Here is a 17,037-nt window from a genome sequence, read left to right as displayed (position 1 = left end):
GCTGTTCTCCATTCTTTACTACTCTTATGTGCACGGACACGATGGTTGGTTGGTTTGCAGGGCTGAAGGGAACAGAGTACAAAGGCGCGGACGCGTTCATATACACAAGAGTTCCAAGTAGTTTCGATGCTCTGGTATTACGACTGCAAATTCCGTCCGTTTTTAACGTCTTAAATTGAAGGGCCAGTCACAAGTTGCTCTGTTTTCACTCCATGTCGACAATCACACAGCACCTGAGGTAACAAGCACATCTGAAGCCCCATTGTGCACTCGACTGTTCATGCCAACTCACTGCCTCGCACTTTACTACTGTGTACCACTCTTGTCGTCCAACTGCAAAAGACTGGGCCACAACAAGTTTCCCGCGTCTCCATTGCACTGCGCAAACTACGAAACGCTCCCCAAACATGGCACTCACCCATGCAGACGACTTTTCCGACTTTACACGACGCTCACGCAACGCTCACGCTAGTGACAGCCTTATTTAGAGCTTGTCGTCGCGCCCAAGCGAGTGAGCACATTTCGCCTACGGCTTAGGCCGCCCACCTAGTGTGGCTGCTCGGTGTCTGCAGGCAGCGAGGGGCTGCAAGCTTTCCGTATTCGCGCCTATGTCACCTCTGCTTGCTTGTCAGAGACAGAGTATCGCAAAACATACAACTCACTCCATGAATTGATTGCTACGGCATCTGTCATCAGCAGTCACAACTAGCAACACCAGTAGCAGCCGACTGCACGTAAAGAATTGGAATGTGCAGTGGGATTTTTGTGAATTCGGCGCAAGGCTCATCTTTCCGACATAGGTTTGAGAATCTTATGGGAACACGAGTACTGTTTCTAAATTAAGTGTAGTGTTGGAGGAGGGTACTTCCTGCGCATTACAGCACGCTTGCCAATTGTGGCTGCTAATCGTTCGCTCGTATCTGCCTTGACACATTTTCTGGCTGTGAATTATTCCACTTGCATGGCAGTGTGCGCATGTTGGTGTGTTAAAAATTCTGGAGGCGCTGGGTATCGATCCCAGTACCTCTCGCATGCTAAGCGAGCGCTCTACCATCTGAGCTACGCCCCCTGCTGACGAACTGCGCTACATACAGTCATATCAATTGCACACACCCTTGCACTCCAATTATTCCGCAGACAAACACTACTCTCAATGTGTCTGTGAGGGTGTCTTTCAGGTTTCCTGCATTCTGTATCGAATCGTAGTTGGCCAAAATCAAAGTGGCACGCACGACGTCGAAAATAGCGTTCGGCCAACGCTCTGAGGTAGACGAAAGTGTTGTTCACTCTCTAGACTTCACTGAGGTTAGGCCGTTTTACCCAAGGCAGATTTGCACTCGATGACACCTCGACAACAGCCGGTCCTCACATTTACGTCTTGCTCTCCTTACGTCAGTATACGAGTCTGTGACGCTGGCTTTGCAACAGCTTGCGTGCCTTTAGGCTCGCCGCGACCAACACTTACCCACGCACTGACCACAAAACATGGAGGCGCCGGGGCTTGAACCCGGGACCTTTCACATGCAAGCGAACGCTCTACCAACTGAGCTACGCCCCCAAGCACAACCAAGCTGCGCTGTTCTCCATTCTTTACTACTCTTATGTGCACGGACACGATGGTTGGTTGGTTTGCAGGGCTGAAGGGAACAGAGTACAAAGGCGCGGACGCGTTCATATACACAAGAGTTCCAAGTAGTTTCGATGCTCTGGTATTACGACTGCAAATTCCGTCCGTTTTTAACGTCTTAAATTGAAGGGCCAGTCACAAGTTGCTCTGTTTTCACTCCATGTCGACAATCACACAGCACCTGAGGTAACAAGCACATCTGAAGCCCCATTGTGCACTCGACTGTTCATGCCAACTCACTGCCTCGCACTTTACTACTGTGTACCACTCTTGTCGTCCAACTGCAAAAGACTGGGCCACAACAAGTTTCCGCGTCTCCATTGCACTGCGCAAACTACGAAACGCTCCCCAAACATGGCACTCACCCATGCAGACGACTTTTCCGACTTTACACGACGCTCACGCAACGCTCACGCTAGTGACAGCCTTATTTAGAGCTTGTCGTCGCGCCCAAGCGAGTGAGCACATTTCGCCTACGGCTTAGGCCGCCCACCTAGTGTGGCTGCTCGGTGTCTGCAGGCAGCGAGGGGCTGCAAGCTTTCCGTATTCGCGCCTATGTCACCTCTGCTTGCTTGTCAGAGACAGAGTATCGCAAAACATACAACTCACTCCATGAATTGATTGCTACGGCATCTGTCATCAGCAGTCACAACTAGCAACACCAGTAGCAGCCGACTGCACGTAAAGAATTGGAATGTGCAGTGGGATTTTTGTGAATTCGGCGCAAGGCTCATCTTTCCGACATAGGTTTGAGAATCTTATGGGAACACGAGTACTGTTTCTAAATTAAGTGTAGTGGTTGGAGGAGGGTACTTCCTGCGCATTACAGCACGCTTGCCAATTGTGGCTGCTAATCGTTCGCTCGTATCTGCCTTGACACATTTTCTGGCTGTGAATTATTCCACTTGCATGGCAGTGTGCGCATGTTGGTGTGTTAAAAATTCTGGAGGCGCTGGGTATCGATCCCAGTACCTCTCGCATGCTAAGCGAGCGCTCTACCATCTGAGCTACGCCCCCTGCTGACGAACTGCGCTACATACAGTCATATCAATTGCACACACCCTTGCACTCCAATTATTCCGCAGACAAACACTACTCTCAATGTGTCTGTGAGGGTGTCTTTCAGGTTTCCTGCATTCTGTATCGAATCGTAGTTGGCCAAAATCAAAGTGGCACGCACGACGTCGAAAATAGCGTTCGGCCAACGCTCTGAGGTAGACGAAAGTGTTGTTCACTCTCTAGACTTCACTGAGGTTAGGCCGTTTTACCCAAGGCAGATTTGCACTCGATGACACCTCGACAACAGCCGGTCCTCACATTTACGTCTTGCTCTCCTTACGTCAGTATACGAGTCTGTGACGCTGGCTTTGCAACAGCTTGCGTGCCTTTAGGCTCGCCGCGACCAACACTTACCACGCACTGACCACAAAACATGGAGGCGCCGGGGCTTGAACCCGGGACCTTTCACATGCAAAGCGAACGCTCTACCAACTGAGCTACGCCCCCAAGCACAACCAAGCTGCGCTGTTCTCCATTCTTTACTACTCTTATGTGCACGGACACGATGGTTGGTTGGTTTGCAGGGCTGAAGGGAACAGAGTACAAAGGCGCGGACGCGTTCATATACACAAGAGTTCCAAGTAGTTTCGATGCTCTGGTATTACGACTGCAAATTCCGTCCGTTTTTAACGTCTTAAATTGAAGGGCCAGTCACAAGTTGCTCTGTTTTCACTCCATGTCGACAATCACACAGCACCTGAGGTAACAAGCACATCTGAAGCCCCATTGTGCACTCGACTGTTCATGCCAACTCACTGCCTCGCACTTTACTACTGTGTACCACTCTTGTCGTCCAACTGCAAAAGACTGGGCCACAACAAGTTTCCGCGTCTCCATTGCACTGCGCAAACTACGAAACGCTCCCCAAACATGGCACTCACCCATGCAGACGACTTTTCCGACTTTACACGACGCTCACGCAACGCTCACGCTAGTGACAGCCTTATTTAGAGCTTGTCGTCGCGCCCAAGCGAGTGAGCACATTTCGCCTACGGCTTAGGCCGCCCACCTAGTGTGGCTGCTCGGTGTCTGCAGGCAGCGAGGGGCTGCAAGCTTTCCGTATTCGCGCCTATGTCACCTCTGCTTGCTTGTCAGAGACAGAGTATCGCAAAACATACAACTCACTCCATGAATTGATTGCTACGGCATCTGTCATCAGCAGTCACAACTAGCAACACCAGTAGCAGCCGACTGCACGTAAAGAATTGGAATGTGCAGTGGGATTTTTGTGAATTCGGCGCAAGGCTCATCTTTCCGACATAGGTTTGAGAATCTTATGGGAACACGAGTACTGTTTCTAAATTAAGTGTAGTGGTTGGAGGAGGGTACTTCCTGCGCATTACAGCACGCTTGCCAATTGTGGCTGCTAATCGTTCGCTCGTATCTGCCTTGACACATTTTCTGGCTGTGAATTATTCCACTTGCATGGCAGTGTGCGCATGTTGGTGTGTTAAAAATTCTGGAGGCGCTGGGTATCGATCCCAGTACCTCTCGCATGCTAAGCGAGCGCTCTACCATCTGAGCTACGCCCCCTGCTGACGAACTGCGCTACATACAGTCATATCAATTGCACACACCCTTGCACTCCAATTATTCCGCAGACAAACACTACTCTCAATGTGTCTGTGAGGGTGTCTTTCAGGTTTCCTGCATTCTGTATCGAATCGTAGTTGGCCAAAATCAAAGTGGCACGCACGACGTCGAAAATAGCGTTCGGCCAACGCTCTGAGGTAGACGAAAGTGTTGTTCACTCTCTAGACTTCACTGAGGTTAGGCCGTTTTACCCAAGGCAGATTTGCACTCGATGACACCTCGACAACAGCCGGTCCTCACATTTACGTCTTGCTCTCCTTACGTCAGTATACGAGTCTGTGACGCTGGCTTTGCAACAGCTTGCGTGCCTTTAGGCTCGCCGCGACCAACACTTACCACGCACTGACCACAAAACATGGAGGCGCCGGGGCTTGAACCCGGGACCTTTCACATGCAAAGCGAACGCTCTACCAACTGAGCTACGCCCCCAAGCACAACCAAGCTGCGCTGTTCTCCATTCTTTACTACTCTTATGTGCACGGACACGATGGTTGGTTGGTTTGCAGGGCTGAAGGGAACAGAGTACAAAGGCGCGGACGCGTTCATATACACAAGAGTTCCAAGTAGTTTCGATGCTCTGGTATTACGACTGCAAATTCCGTCCGTTTTTAACGTCTTAAATTGAAGGGCCAGTCACAAGTTGCTCTGTTTTCACTCCATGTCGACAATCACACAGCACCTGAGGTAACAAGCACATCTGAAGCCCCATTGTGCACTCGACTGTTCATGCCAACTCACTGCCTCGCACTTTACTACTGTGTACCACTCTTGTCGTCCAACTGCAAAAGACTGGGCCACAACAAGTTTCCGCGTCTCCATTGCACTGCGCAAACTACGAAACGCTCCCCAAACATGGCACTCACCCATGCAGACGACTTTTCCGACTTTACACGACGCTCACGCAACGCTCACGCTAGTGACAGCCTTATTTAGAGCTTGTCGTCGCGCCCAAGCGAGTGAGCACATTTCGCCTACGGCTTAGGCCGCCCACCTAGTGTGGCTGCTCGGTGTCTGCAGGCAGCGAGGGGCTGCAAGCTTTCCGTATTCGCGCCTATGTCACCTCTGCTTGCTTGTCAGAGACAGAGTATCGCAAAACATACAACTCACTCCATGAATTGATTGCTACGGCATCTGTCATCAGCAGTCACAACTAGCAACACCAGTAGCAGCCGACTGCACGTAAAGAATTGGAATGTGCAGTGGGATTTTTGTGAATTCGGCGCAAGGCTCATCTTTCCGACATAGGTTTGAGAATCTTATGGGAACACGAGTACTGTTTCTAAATTAAGTGTAGTGGTTGGAGGAGGGTACTTCCTGCGCATTACAGCACGCTTGCCAATTGTGGCTGCTAATCGTTCGCTCGTATCTGCCTTGACACATTTTCTGGCTGTGAATTATTCCACTTGCATGGCAGTGTGCGCATGTTGGTGTGTTAAAAATTCTGGAGGCGCTGGGTATCGATCCCAGTACCTCTCGCATGCTAAGCGAGCGCTCTACCATCTGAGCTACGCCCCCTGCTGACGAACTGCGCTACATACAGTCATATCAATTGCACACACCCTTGCACTCCAATTATTCCGCAGACAAACACTACTCTCAATGTGTCTGTGAGGGTGTCTTTCAGGTTTCCTGCATTCTGTATCGAATCGTAGTTGGCCAAAATCAAAGTGGCACGCACGACGTCGAAAATAGCGTTCGGCCAACGCTCTGAGGTAGACGAAAGTGTTGTTCACTCTCTAGACTTCACTGAGGTTAGGCCGTTTTACCCAAGGCAGATTTGCACTCGATGACACCTCGACAACAGCCGGTCCTCACATTTACGTCTTGCTCTCCTTACGTCAGTATACGAGTCTGTGACGCTGGCTTTGCAACAGCTTGCGTGCCTTTAGGCTCGCCGCGACCAACACTTACCACGCACTGACCACAAAACATGGAGGCGCCGGGGCTTGAACCCGGGACCTTTCACATGCAAAGCGAACGCTCTACCAACTGAGCTACGCCCCCAAGCACAACCAAGCTGCGCTGTTCTCCATTCTTTACTACTCTTATGTGCACGGACACGATGGTTGGTTGGTTTGCAGGGCTGAAGGGAACAGAGTACAAAGGCGCGGACGCGTTCATATACACAAGAGTTCCAAGTAGTTTCGATGCTCTGGTATTACGACTGCAAATTCCGTCCGTTTTTAACGTCTTAAATTGAAGGGCCAGTCACAAGTTGCTCTGTTTTCACTCCATGTCGACAATCACACAGCACCTGAGGTAACAAGCACATCTGAAGCCCCATTGTGCACTCGACTGTTCATGCCAACTCACTGCCTCGCACTTTACTACTGTGTACCACTCTTGTCGTCCAACTGCAAAAGACTGGGCCACAACAAGTTTCCGCGTCTCCATTGCACTGCGCAAACTACGAAACGCTCCCCAAACATGGCACTCACCCATGCAGACGACTTTTCCGACTTTACACGACGCTCACGCAACGCTCACGCTAGTGACAGCCTTATTTAGAGCTTGTCGTCGCGCCCAAGCGAGTGAGCACATTTCGCCTACGGCTTAGGCCGCCCACCTAGTGTGGCTGCTCGGTGTCTGCAGGCAGCGAGGGGCTGCAAGCTTTCCGTATTCGCGCCTATGTCACCTCTGCTTGCTTGTCAGAGACAGAGTATCGCAAAACATACAACTCACTCCATGAATTGATTGCTACGGCATCTGTCATCAGCAGTCACAACTAGCAACACCAGTAGCAGCCGACTGCACGTAAAGAATTGGAATGTGCAGTGGGATTTTTGTGAATTCGGCGCAAGGCTCATCTTTCCGACATAGGTTTGAGAATCTTATGGGAACACGAGTACTGTTTCTAAATTAAGTGTAGTGGTTGGAGGAGGGTACTTCCTGCGCATTACAGCACGCTTGCCAATTGTGGCTGCTAATCGTTCGCTCGTATCTGCCTTGACACATTTTCTGGCTGTGAATTATTCCACTTGCATGGCAGTGTGCGCATGTTGGTGTGTTAAAAATTCTGGAGGCGCTGGGTATCGATCCCAGTACCTCTCGCATGCTAAGCGAGCGCTCTACCATCTGAGCTACGCCCCCTGCTGACGAACTGCGCTACATACAGTCATATCAATTGCACACACCCTTGCACTCCAATTATTCCGCAGACAAACACTACTCTCAATGTGTCTGTGAGGGTGTCTTTCAGGTTTCCTGCATTCTGTATCGAATCGTAGTTGGCCAAAATCAAAGTGGCACGCACGACGTCGAAAATAGCGTTCGGCCAACGCTCTGAGGTAGACGAAAGTGTTGTTCACTCTCTAGACTTCACTGAGGTTAGGCCGTTTTACCCAAGGCAGATTTGCACTCGATGACACCTCGACAACAGCCGGTCCTCACATTTACGTCTTGCTCTCCTTACGTCAGTATACGAGTCTGTGACGCTGGCTTTGCAACAGCTTGCGTGCCTTTAGGCTCGCCGCGACCAACACTTACCACGCACTGACCACAAAACATGGAGGCGCCGGGGCTTGAACCCGGGACCTTTCACATGCAAAGCGAACGCTCTACCAACTGAGCTACGCCCCCAAGCACAACCAAGCTGCGCTGTTCTCCATTCTTTACTACTCTTATGTGCACGGACACGATGGTTGGTTGGTTTGCAGGGCTGAAGGGAACAGAGTACAAAGGCGCGGACGCGTTCATATACACAAGAGTTCCAAGTAGTTTCGATGCTCTGGTATTACGACTGCAAATTCCGTCCGTTTTTAACGTCTTAAATTGAAGGGCCAGTCACAAGTTGCTCTGTTTTCACTCCATGTCGACAATCACACAGCACCTGAGGTAACAAGCACATCTGAAGCCCCATTGTGCACTCGACTGTTCATGCCAACTCACTGCCTCGCACTTTACTACTGTGTACCACTCTTGTCGTCCAACTGCAAAAGACTGGGCCACAACAAGTTTCCGCGTCTCCATTGCACTGCGCAAACTACGAAACGCTCCCCAAACATGGCACTCACCCATGCAGACGACTTTTCCGACTTTACACGACGCTCACGCAACGCTCACGCTAGTGACAGCCTTATTTAGAGCTTGTCGTCGCGCCCAAGCGAGTGAGCACATTTCGCCTACGGCTTAGGCCGCCCACCTAGTGTGGCTGCTCGGTGTCTGCAGGCAGCGAGGGGCTGCAAGCTTTCCGTATTCGCGCCTATGTCACCTCTGCTTGCTTGTCAGAGACAGAGTATCGCAAAACATACAACTCACTCCATGAATTGATTGCTACGGCATCTGTCATCAGCAGTCACAACTAGCAACACCAGTAGCAGCCGACTGCACGTAAAGAATTGGAATGTGCAGTGGGATTTTTGTGAATTCGGCGCAAGGCTCATCTTTCCGACATAGGTTTGAGAATCTTATGGGAACACGAGTACTGTTTCTAAATTAAGTGTAGTGGTTGGAGGAGGGTACTTCCTGCGCATTACAGCACGCTTGCCAATTGTGGCTGCTAATCGTTCGCTCGTATCTGCCTTGACACATTTTCTGGCTGTGAATTATTCCACTTGCATGGCAGTGTGCGCATGTTGGTGTGTTAAAAATTCTGGAGGCGCTGGGTATCGATCCCAGTACCTCTCGCATGCTAAGCGAGCGCTCTACCATCTGAGCTACGCCCCCTGCTGACGAACTGCGCTACATACAGTCATATCAATTGCACACACCCTTGCACTCCAATTATTCCGCAGACAAACACTACTCTCAATGTGTCTGTGAGGGTGTCTTTCAGGTTTCCTGCATTCTGTATCGAATCGTAGTTGGCCAAAATCAAAGTGGCACGCACGACGTCGAAAATAGCGTTCGGCCAACGCTCTGAGGTAGACGAAAGTGTTGTTCACTCTCTAGACTTCACTGAGGTTAGGCCGTTTTACCCAAGGCAGATTTGCACTCGATGACACCTCGACAACAGCCGGTCCTCACATTTACGTCTTGCTCTCCTTACGTCAGTATACGAGTCTGTGACGCTGGCTTTGCAACAGCTTGCGTGCCTTTAGGCTCGCCGCGACCAACACTTACCACGCACTGACCACAAAACATGGAGGCGCCGGGGCTTGAACCCGGGACCTTTCACATGCAAAGCGAACGCTCTACCAACTGAGCTACGCCCCCAAGCACAACCAAGCTGCGCTGTTCTCCATTCTTTACTACTCTTATGTGCACGGACACGATGGTTGGTTGGTTTGCAGGGCTGAAGGGAACAGAGTACAAAGGCGCGGACGCGTTCATATACACAAGAGTTCCAAGTAGTTTCGATGCTCTGGTATTACGACTGCAAATTCCGTCCGTTTTTAACGTCTTAAATTGAAGGGCCAGTCACAAGTTGCTCTGTTTTCACTCCATGTCGACAATCACACAGCACCTGAGGTAACAAGCACATCTGAAGCCCCATTGTGCACTCGACTGTTCATGCCAACTCACTGCCTCGCACTTTACTACTGTGTACCACTCTTGTCGTCCAACTGCAAAAGACTGGGCCACAACAAGTTTCCGCGTCTCCATTGCACTGCGCAAACTACGAAACGCTCCCCAAACATGGCACTCACCCATGCAGACGACTTTTCCGACTTTACACGACGCTCACGCAACGCTCACGCTAGTGACAGCCTTATTTAGAGCTTGTCGTCGCGCCCAAGCGAGTGAGCACATTTCGCCTACGGCTTAGGCCGCCCACCTAGTGTGGCTGCTCGGTGTCTGCAGGCAGCGAGGGGCTGCAAGCTTTCCGTATTCGCGCCTATGTCACCTCTGCTTGCTTGTCAGAGACAGAGTATCGCAAAACATACAACTCACTCCATGAATTGATTGCTACGGCATCTGTCATCAGCAGTCACAACTAGCAACACCAGTAGCAGCCGACTGCACGTAAAGAATTGGAATGTGCAGTGGGATTTTTGTGAATTCGGCGCAAGGCTCATCTTTCCGACATAGGTTTGAGAATCTTATGGGAACACGAGTACTGTTTCTAAATTAAGTGTAGTGGTTGGAGGAGGGTACTTCCTGCGCATTACAGCACGCTTGCCAATTGTGGCTGCTAATCGTTCGCTCGTATCTGCCTTGACACATTTTCTGGCTGTGAATTATTCCACTTGCATGGCAGTGTGCGCATGTTGGTGTGTTAAAAATTCTGGAGGCGCTGGGTATCGATCCCAGTACCTCTCGCATGCTAAGCGAGCGCTCTACCATCTGAGCTACGCCCCCTGCTGACGAACTGCGCTACATACAGTCATATCAATTGCACACACCCTTGCACTCCAATTATTCCGCAGACAAACACTACTCTCAATGTGTCTGTGAGGGTGTCTTTCAGGTTTCCTGCATTCTGTATCGAATCGTAGTTGGCCAAAATCAAAGTGGCACGCACGACGTCGAAAATAGCGTTCGGCCAACGCTCTGAGGTAGACGAAAGTGTTGTTCACTCTCTAGACTTCACTGAGGTTAGGCCGTTTTACCCAAGGCAGATTTGCACTCGATGACACCTCGACAACAGCCGGTCCTCACATTTACGTCTTGCTCTCCTTACGTCAGTATACGAGTCTGTGACGCTGGCTTTGCAACAGCTTGCGTGCCTTTAGGCTCGCCGCGACCAACACTTACCACGCACTGACCACAAAACATGGAGGCGCCGGGGCTTGAACCCGGGACCTTTCACATGCAAAGCGAACGCTCTACCAACTGAGCTACGCCCCCAAGCACAACCAAGCTGCGCTGTTCTCCATTCTTTACTACTCTTATGTGCACGGACACGATGGTTGGTTGGTTTGCAGGGCTGAAGGGAACAGAGTACAAAGGCGCGGACGCGTTCATATACACAAGAGTTCCAAGTAGTTTCGATGCTCTGGTATTACGACTGCAAATTCCGTCCGTTTTTAACGTCTTAAATTGAAGGGCCAGTCACAAGTTGCTCTGTTTTCACTCCATGTCGACAATCACACAGCACCTGAGGTAACAAGCACATCTGAAGCCCCATTGTGCACTCGACTGTTCATGCCAACTCACTGCCTCGCACTTTACTACTGTGTACCACTCTTGTCGTCCAACTGCAAAAGACTGGGCCACAACAAGTTTCCGCGTCTCCATTGCACTGCGCAAACTACGAAACGCTCCCCAAACATGGCACTCACCCATGCAGACGACTTTTCCGACTTTACACGACGCTCACGCAACGCTCACGCTAGTGACAGCCTTATTTAGAGCTTGTCGTCGCGCCCAAGCGAGTGAGCACATTTCGCCTACGGCTTAGGCCGCCCACCTAGTGTGGCTGCTCGGTGTCTGCAGGCAGCGAGGGGCTGCAAGCTTTCCGTATTCGCGCCTATGTCACCTCTGCTTGCTTGTCAGAGACAGAGTATCGCAAAACATACAACTCACTCCATGAATTGATTGCTACGGCATCTGTCATCAGCAGTCACAACTAGCAACACCAGTAGCAGCCGACTGCACGTAAAGAATTGGAATGTGCAGTGGGATTTTTGTGAATTCGGCGCAAGGCTCATCTTTCCGACATAGGTTTGAGAATCTTATGGGAACACGAGTACTGTTTCTAAATTAAGTGTAGTGGTTGGAGGAGGGTACTTCCTGCGCATTACAGCACGCTTGCCAATTGTGGCTGCTAATCGTTCGCTCGTATCTGCCTTGACACATTTTCTGGCTGTGAATTATTCCACTTGCATGGCAGTGTGCGCATGTTGGTGTGTTAAAAATTCTGGAGGCGCTGGGTATCGATCCCAGTACCTCTCGCATGCTAAGCGAGCGCTCTACCATCTGAGCTACGCCCCCTGCTGACGAACTGCGCTACATACAGTCATATCAATTGCACACACCCTTGCACTCCAATTATTCCGCAGACAAACACTACTCTCAATGTGTCTGTGAGGGTGTCTTTCAGGTTTCCTGCATTCTGTATCGAATCGTAGTTGGCCAAAATCAAAGTGGCACGCACGACGTCGAAAATAGCGTTCGGCCAACGCTCTGAGGTAGACGAAAGTGTTGTTCACTCTCTAGACTTCACTGAGGTTAGGCCGTTTTACCCAAGGCAGATTTGCACTCGATGACACCTCGACAACAGCCGGTCCTCACATTTACGTCTTGCTCTCCTTACGTCAGTATACGAGTCTGTGACGCTGGCTTTGCAACAGCTTGCGTGCCTTTAGGCTCGCCGCGACCAACACTTACCACGCACTGACCACAAAACATGGAGGCGCCGGGGCTTGAACCCGGGACCTTTCACATGCAAAGCGAACGCTCTACCAACTGAGCTACGCCCCCAAGCACAACCAAGCTGCGCTGTTCTCCATTCTTTACTACTCTTATGTGCACGGACACGATGGTTGGTTGGTTTGCAGGGCTGAAGGGAACAGAGTACAAAGGCGCGGACGCGTTCATATACACAAGAGTTCCAAGTAGTTTCGATGCTCTGGTATTACGACTGCAAATTCCGTCCGTTTTTAACGTCTTAAATTGAAGGGCCAGTCACAAGTTGCTCTGTTTTCACTCCATGTCGACAATCACACAGCACCTGAGGTAACAAGCACATCTGAAGCCCCATTGTGCACTCGACTGTTCATGCCAACTCACTGCCTCGCACTTTACTACTGTGTACCACTCTTGTCGTCCAACTGCAAAAGACTGGGCCACAACAAGTTTCCGCGTCTCCATTGCACTGCGCAAACTACGAAACGCTCCCCAAACATGGCACTCACCCATGCAGACGACTTTTCCGACTTTACACGACGCTCACGCAACGCTCACGCTAGTGACAGCCTTATTTAGAGCTTGTCGTCGCGCCCAAGCGAGTGAGCACATTTCGCCTACGGCTTAGGCCGCCCACCTAGTGTGGCTGCTCGGTGTCTGCAGGCAGCGAGGGGCTGCAAGCTTTCCGTATTCGCGCCTATGTCACCTCTGCTTGCTTGTCAGAGACAGAGTATCGCAAAACATACAACTCACTCCATGAATTGATTGCTACGGCATCTGTCATCAGCAGTCACAACTAGCAACACCAGTAGCAGCCGACTGCACGTAAAGAATTGGAATGTGCAGTGGGATTTTTGTGAATTCGGCGCAAGGCTCATCTTTCCGACATAGGTTTGAGAATCTTATGGGAACACGAGTACTGTTTCTAAATTAAGTGTAGTGGTTGGAGGAGGGTACTTCCTGCGCATTACAGCACGCTTGCCAATTGTGGCTGCTAATCGTTCGCTCGTATCTGCCTTGACACATTTTCTGGCTGTGAATTATTCCACTTGCATGGCAGTGTGCGCATGTTGGTGTGTTAAAAATTCTGGAGGCGCTGGGTATCGATCCCAGTACCTCTCGCATGCTAAGCGAGCGCTCTACCATCTGAGCTACGCCCCCTGCTGACGAACTGCGCTACATACAGTCATATCAATTGCACACACCCTTGCACTCCAATTATTCCGCAGACAAACACTACTCTCAATGTGTCTGTGAGGGTGTCTTTCAGGTTTCCTGCATTCTGTATCGAATCGTAGTTGGCCAAAATCAAAGTGGCACGCACGACGTCGAAAATAGCGTTCGGCCAACGCTCTGAGGTAGACGAAAGTGTTGTTCACTCTCTAGACTTCACTGAGGTTAGGCCGTTTTACCCAAGGCAGATTTGCACTCGATGACACCTCGACAACAGCCGGTCCTCACATTTACGTCTTGCTCTCCTTACGTCAGTATACGAGTCTGTGACGCTGGCTTTGCAACAGCTTGCGTGCCTTTAGGCTCGCCGCGACCAACACTTACCACGCACTGACCACAAAACATGGAGGCGCCGGGGCTTGAACCCGGGACCTTTCACATGCAAAGCGAACGCTCTACCAACTGAGCTACGCCCCCAAGCACAACCAAGCTGCGCTGTTCTCCATTCTTTACTACTCTTATGTGCACGGACACGATGGTTGGTTGGTTTGCAGGGCTGAAGGGAACAGAGTACAAAGGCGCGGACGCGTTCATATACACAAGAGTTCCAAGTAGTTTCGATGCTCTGGTATTACGACTGCAAATTCCGTCCGTTTTTAACGTCTTAAATTGAAGGGCCAGTCACAAGTTGCTCTGTTTTCACTCCATGTCGACAATCACACAGCACCTGAGGTAACAAGCACATCTGAAGCCCCATTGTGCACTCGACTGTTCATGCCAACTCACTGCCTCGCACTTTACTACTGTGTACCACTCTTGTCGTCCAACTGCAAAAGACTGGGCCACAACAAGTTTCCGCGTCTCCATTGCACTGCGCAAACTACGAAACGCTCCCCAAACATGGCACTCACCCATGCAGACGACTTTTCCGACTTTACACGACGCTCACGCAACGCTCACGCTAGTGACAGCCTTATTTAGAGCTTGTCGTCGCGCCCAAGCGAGTGAGCACATTTCGCCTACGGCTTAGGCCGCCCACCTAGTGTGGCTGCTCGGTGTCTGCAGGCAGCGAGGGGCTGCAAGCTTTCCGTATTCGCGCCTATGTCACCTCTGCTTGCTTGTCAGAGACAGAGTATCGCAAAACATACAACTCACTCCATGAATTGATTGCTACGGCATCTGTCATCAGCAGTCACAACTAGCAACACCAGTAGCAGCCGACTGCACGTAAAGAATTGGAATGTGCAGTGGGATTTTTGTGAATTCGGCGCAAGGCTCATCTTTCCGACATAGGTTTGAGAATCTTATGGGAACACGAGTACTGTTTCTAAATTAAGTGTAGTGGTTGGAGGAGGGTACTTCCTGCGCATTACAGCACGCTTGCCAATTGTGGCTGCTAATCGTTCGCTCGTATCTGCCTTGACACATTTTCTGGCTGTGAATTATTCCACTTGCATGGCAGTGTGCGCATGTTGGTGTGTTAAAAATTCTGGAGGCGCTGGGTATCGATCCCAGTACCTCTCGCATGCTAAGCGAGCGCTCTACCATCTGAGCTACGCCCCCTGCTGACGAACTGCGCTACATACAGTCATATCAATTGCACACACCCTTGCACTCCAATTATTCCGCAGACAAACACTACTCTCAATGTGTCTGTGAGGGTGTCTTTCAGGTTTCCTGCATTCTGTATCGAATCGTAGTTGGCCAAACTCAAAGTGGCACGCACGACGTCGAAAATAGCGTTCGGCCAACGCTCTGAGGTAGACGAAAGTGTTGTTCACTCTCTAGACTTCACTGAGGTTAGGCCGTTTTACCCAAGGCAGATTTGCACTCGATGACACCTCGACAACAGCCGGTCCTCACATTTACGTCTTGCTCTCCTTACGTCAGTATACGAGTCTGTGACGCTGGCTTTGCAACAGCTTGCGTGCCTTTAGGCTCGCCGCGACCAACACTTACCACGCACTGACCACAAAACATGGAGGCGCCGGGGCTTGAACCCGGGACCTTTCACATGCAAAGCGAACGCTCTACCAACTGAGCTACGCCCCCAAGCACAACCAAGCTGCGCTGTTCTCCATTCTTTACTACTCTTATGTGCACGGACACGATGGTTGGTTGGTTTGCAGGGCTGAAGGGAACAGAGTACAAAGGCGCGGACGCGTTCATATACACAAGAGTTCCAAGTAGTTTCGATGCTCTGGTATTACGACTGCAAATTCCGTCCGTTTTTAACGTCTTAAATTGAAGGGCCAGTCACAAGTTGCTCTGTTTTCACTCCATGTCGACAATCACACAGCACCTGAGGTAACAAGCACATCTGAAGCCCCATTGTGCACTCGACTGTTCATGCCAACTCACTGCCTCGCACTTTACTACTGTGTACCACTCTTGTCGTCCAACTGCAAAAGACTGGGCCACAACAAGTTTCCGCGTCTCCATTGCACTGCGCAAACTACGAAACGCTCCCCAAACATGGCACTCACCCATGCAGACGACTTTTCCGACTTTACACGACGCTCACGCAACGCTCACGCTAGTGACAGCCTTATTTAGAGCTTGTCGTCGCGCCCAAGCGAGTGAGCACATTTCGCCTACGGCTTAGGCCGCCCACCTAGTGTGGCTGCTCGGTGTCTGCAGGCAGCGAGGGGCTGCAAGCTTTCCGTATTCGCGCCTATGTCACCTCTGCTTGCTTGTCAGAGACAGAGTATCGCAAAACATACAACTCACTCCATGAATTGATTGCTACGGCATCTGTCATCAGCAGTCACAACTAGCAACACCAGTAGCAGCCGACTGCACGTAAAGAATTGGAATGTGCAGTGGGATTTTTGTGAATTCGGCGCAAGGCTCATCTTTCCGACATAGGTTTGAGAATCTTATGGGAACACGAGTACTGTTTCTAAATTAAGTGTAGTGGTTGGAGGAGGGTACTTCCTGCGCATTACAGCACGCTTGCCAATTGTGGCTGCTAATCGTTCGCTCGTATCTGCCTTGACACATTTTCTGGCTGTGAATTATTCCACTTGCATGGCAGTGTGCGCATGTTGGTGTGTTAAAAATTCTGGAGGCGCTGGGTATCGATCCCAGTACCTCTCGCATGCTAAGCGAGCGCTCTACCATCTGAGCTACGCCCCCTGCTGACGAACTGCGCTACATACAGTCATATCAATTGCACACACCCTTGCACTCCAATTATTCCGCAGACAAACACTACTCTCAATGTGTCTGTGAGGGTGTCTTTCAGGTTTCCTGCATTCTGTATCGAATCGTAGTTGGCCAAAATCAAAGTGGCACGCACGACGTCGAAAATAGCGTTCGGCCAACGCTCTGAGGTAGACGAAAGTGTTGTTCAC

The 17,037-nt window shown here is 50.6% G+C and overlaps 20 non-coding genes across 20 annotated transcripts; all 20 read right to left on the bottom strand.

Moving 5' to 3' along the window:
• Positions 1-996: 996 nt before the first annotated feature.
• Positions 997-1,069, bottom strand: Trnaa-agc (transfer RNA alanine (anticodon AGC)). Its single transcript has one exon. It is a non-coding gene; the product is annotated as a tRNA-Ala (tRNA).
• Positions 1,070-2,571: 1,502 nt separating this feature from the next.
• Positions 2,572-2,644, bottom strand: Trnaa-agc (transfer RNA alanine (anticodon AGC)). The gene has a single exon. It is a non-coding gene; the product is annotated as a tRNA-Ala (tRNA).
• A 416-nt stretch (positions 2,645-3,060) lies between these two features.
• On the bottom strand, positions 3,061-3,133 carry Trnaa-ugc (transfer RNA alanine (anticodon UGC)). Its single transcript has one exon. It is a non-coding gene; the product is annotated as a tRNA-Ala (tRNA).
• A 1,013-nt stretch (positions 3,134-4,146) lies between these two features.
• Trnaa-agc (transfer RNA alanine (anticodon AGC)) lies at positions 4,147-4,219 on the bottom strand. The gene has a single exon. It is a non-coding gene; the product is annotated as a tRNA-Ala (tRNA).
• A 416-nt stretch (positions 4,220-4,635) lies between these two features.
• On the bottom strand, positions 4,636-4,708 carry Trnaa-ugc (transfer RNA alanine (anticodon UGC)). Its single transcript has one exon. It is a non-coding gene; the product is annotated as a tRNA-Ala (tRNA).
• Positions 4,709-5,721: 1,013 nt separating this feature from the next.
• Trnaa-agc (transfer RNA alanine (anticodon AGC)) lies at positions 5,722-5,794 on the bottom strand. The gene has a single exon. It is a non-coding gene; the product is annotated as a tRNA-Ala (tRNA).
• A 416-nt stretch (positions 5,795-6,210) lies between these two features.
• Positions 6,211-6,283, bottom strand: Trnaa-ugc (transfer RNA alanine (anticodon UGC)). The gene has a single exon. It is a non-coding gene; the product is annotated as a tRNA-Ala (tRNA).
• A 1,013-nt stretch (positions 6,284-7,296) lies between these two features.
• On the bottom strand, positions 7,297-7,369 carry Trnaa-agc (transfer RNA alanine (anticodon AGC)). Its single transcript has one exon. It is a non-coding gene; the product is annotated as a tRNA-Ala (tRNA).
• A 416-nt stretch (positions 7,370-7,785) lies between these two features.
• Positions 7,786-7,858, bottom strand: Trnaa-ugc (transfer RNA alanine (anticodon UGC)). The gene has a single exon. It is a non-coding gene; the product is annotated as a tRNA-Ala (tRNA).
• A 1,013-nt stretch (positions 7,859-8,871) lies between these two features.
• Trnaa-agc (transfer RNA alanine (anticodon AGC)) lies at positions 8,872-8,944 on the bottom strand. The gene has a single exon. It is a non-coding gene; the product is annotated as a tRNA-Ala (tRNA).
• Positions 8,945-9,360: 416 nt separating this feature from the next.
• Positions 9,361-9,433, bottom strand: Trnaa-ugc (transfer RNA alanine (anticodon UGC)). Its single transcript has one exon. It is a non-coding gene; the product is annotated as a tRNA-Ala (tRNA).
• Positions 9,434-10,446: 1,013 nt separating this feature from the next.
• On the bottom strand, positions 10,447-10,519 carry Trnaa-agc (transfer RNA alanine (anticodon AGC)). The gene has a single exon. It is a non-coding gene; the product is annotated as a tRNA-Ala (tRNA).
• Positions 10,520-10,935: 416 nt separating this feature from the next.
• Trnaa-ugc (transfer RNA alanine (anticodon UGC)) lies at positions 10,936-11,008 on the bottom strand. The gene has a single exon. It is a non-coding gene; the product is annotated as a tRNA-Ala (tRNA).
• Positions 11,009-12,021: 1,013 nt separating this feature from the next.
• Trnaa-agc (transfer RNA alanine (anticodon AGC)) lies at positions 12,022-12,094 on the bottom strand. The gene has a single exon. It is a non-coding gene; the product is annotated as a tRNA-Ala (tRNA).
• A 416-nt stretch (positions 12,095-12,510) lies between these two features.
• On the bottom strand, positions 12,511-12,583 carry Trnaa-ugc (transfer RNA alanine (anticodon UGC)). The gene has a single exon. It is a non-coding gene; the product is annotated as a tRNA-Ala (tRNA).
• Positions 12,584-13,596: 1,013 nt separating this feature from the next.
• On the bottom strand, positions 13,597-13,669 carry Trnaa-agc (transfer RNA alanine (anticodon AGC)). The gene has a single exon. It is a non-coding gene; the product is annotated as a tRNA-Ala (tRNA).
• Positions 13,670-14,085: 416 nt separating this feature from the next.
• On the bottom strand, positions 14,086-14,158 carry Trnaa-ugc (transfer RNA alanine (anticodon UGC)). Its single transcript has one exon. It is a non-coding gene; the product is annotated as a tRNA-Ala (tRNA).
• A 1,013-nt stretch (positions 14,159-15,171) lies between these two features.
• On the bottom strand, positions 15,172-15,244 carry Trnaa-agc (transfer RNA alanine (anticodon AGC)). Its single transcript has one exon. It is a non-coding gene; the product is annotated as a tRNA-Ala (tRNA).
• Positions 15,245-15,660: 416 nt separating this feature from the next.
• Positions 15,661-15,733, bottom strand: Trnaa-ugc (transfer RNA alanine (anticodon UGC)). The gene has a single exon. It is a non-coding gene; the product is annotated as a tRNA-Ala (tRNA).
• Positions 15,734-16,746: 1,013 nt separating this feature from the next.
• Trnaa-agc (transfer RNA alanine (anticodon AGC)) lies at positions 16,747-16,819 on the bottom strand. The gene has a single exon. It is a non-coding gene; the product is annotated as a tRNA-Ala (tRNA).
• Between the last annotated feature and the right edge of the window lie 218 nt (positions 16,820-17,037).

The sequence above is a fragment of the Schistocerca serialis genome, unplaced genomic scaffold (assembly GCF_023864345.2).
Source record: "Schistocerca serialis cubense isolate TAMUIC-IGC-003099 unplaced genomic scaffold, iqSchSeri2.2 HiC_scaffold_547, whole genome shotgun sequence".
Classification (NCBI taxonomy): domain Eukaryota; kingdom Metazoa; phylum Arthropoda; class Insecta; order Orthoptera; family Acrididae; genus Schistocerca; species Schistocerca serialis.
The sequence above is the reverse complement of the archived record's forward strand: the minus strand, read 5'-3'. Positions and strand labels throughout refer to the sequence as shown.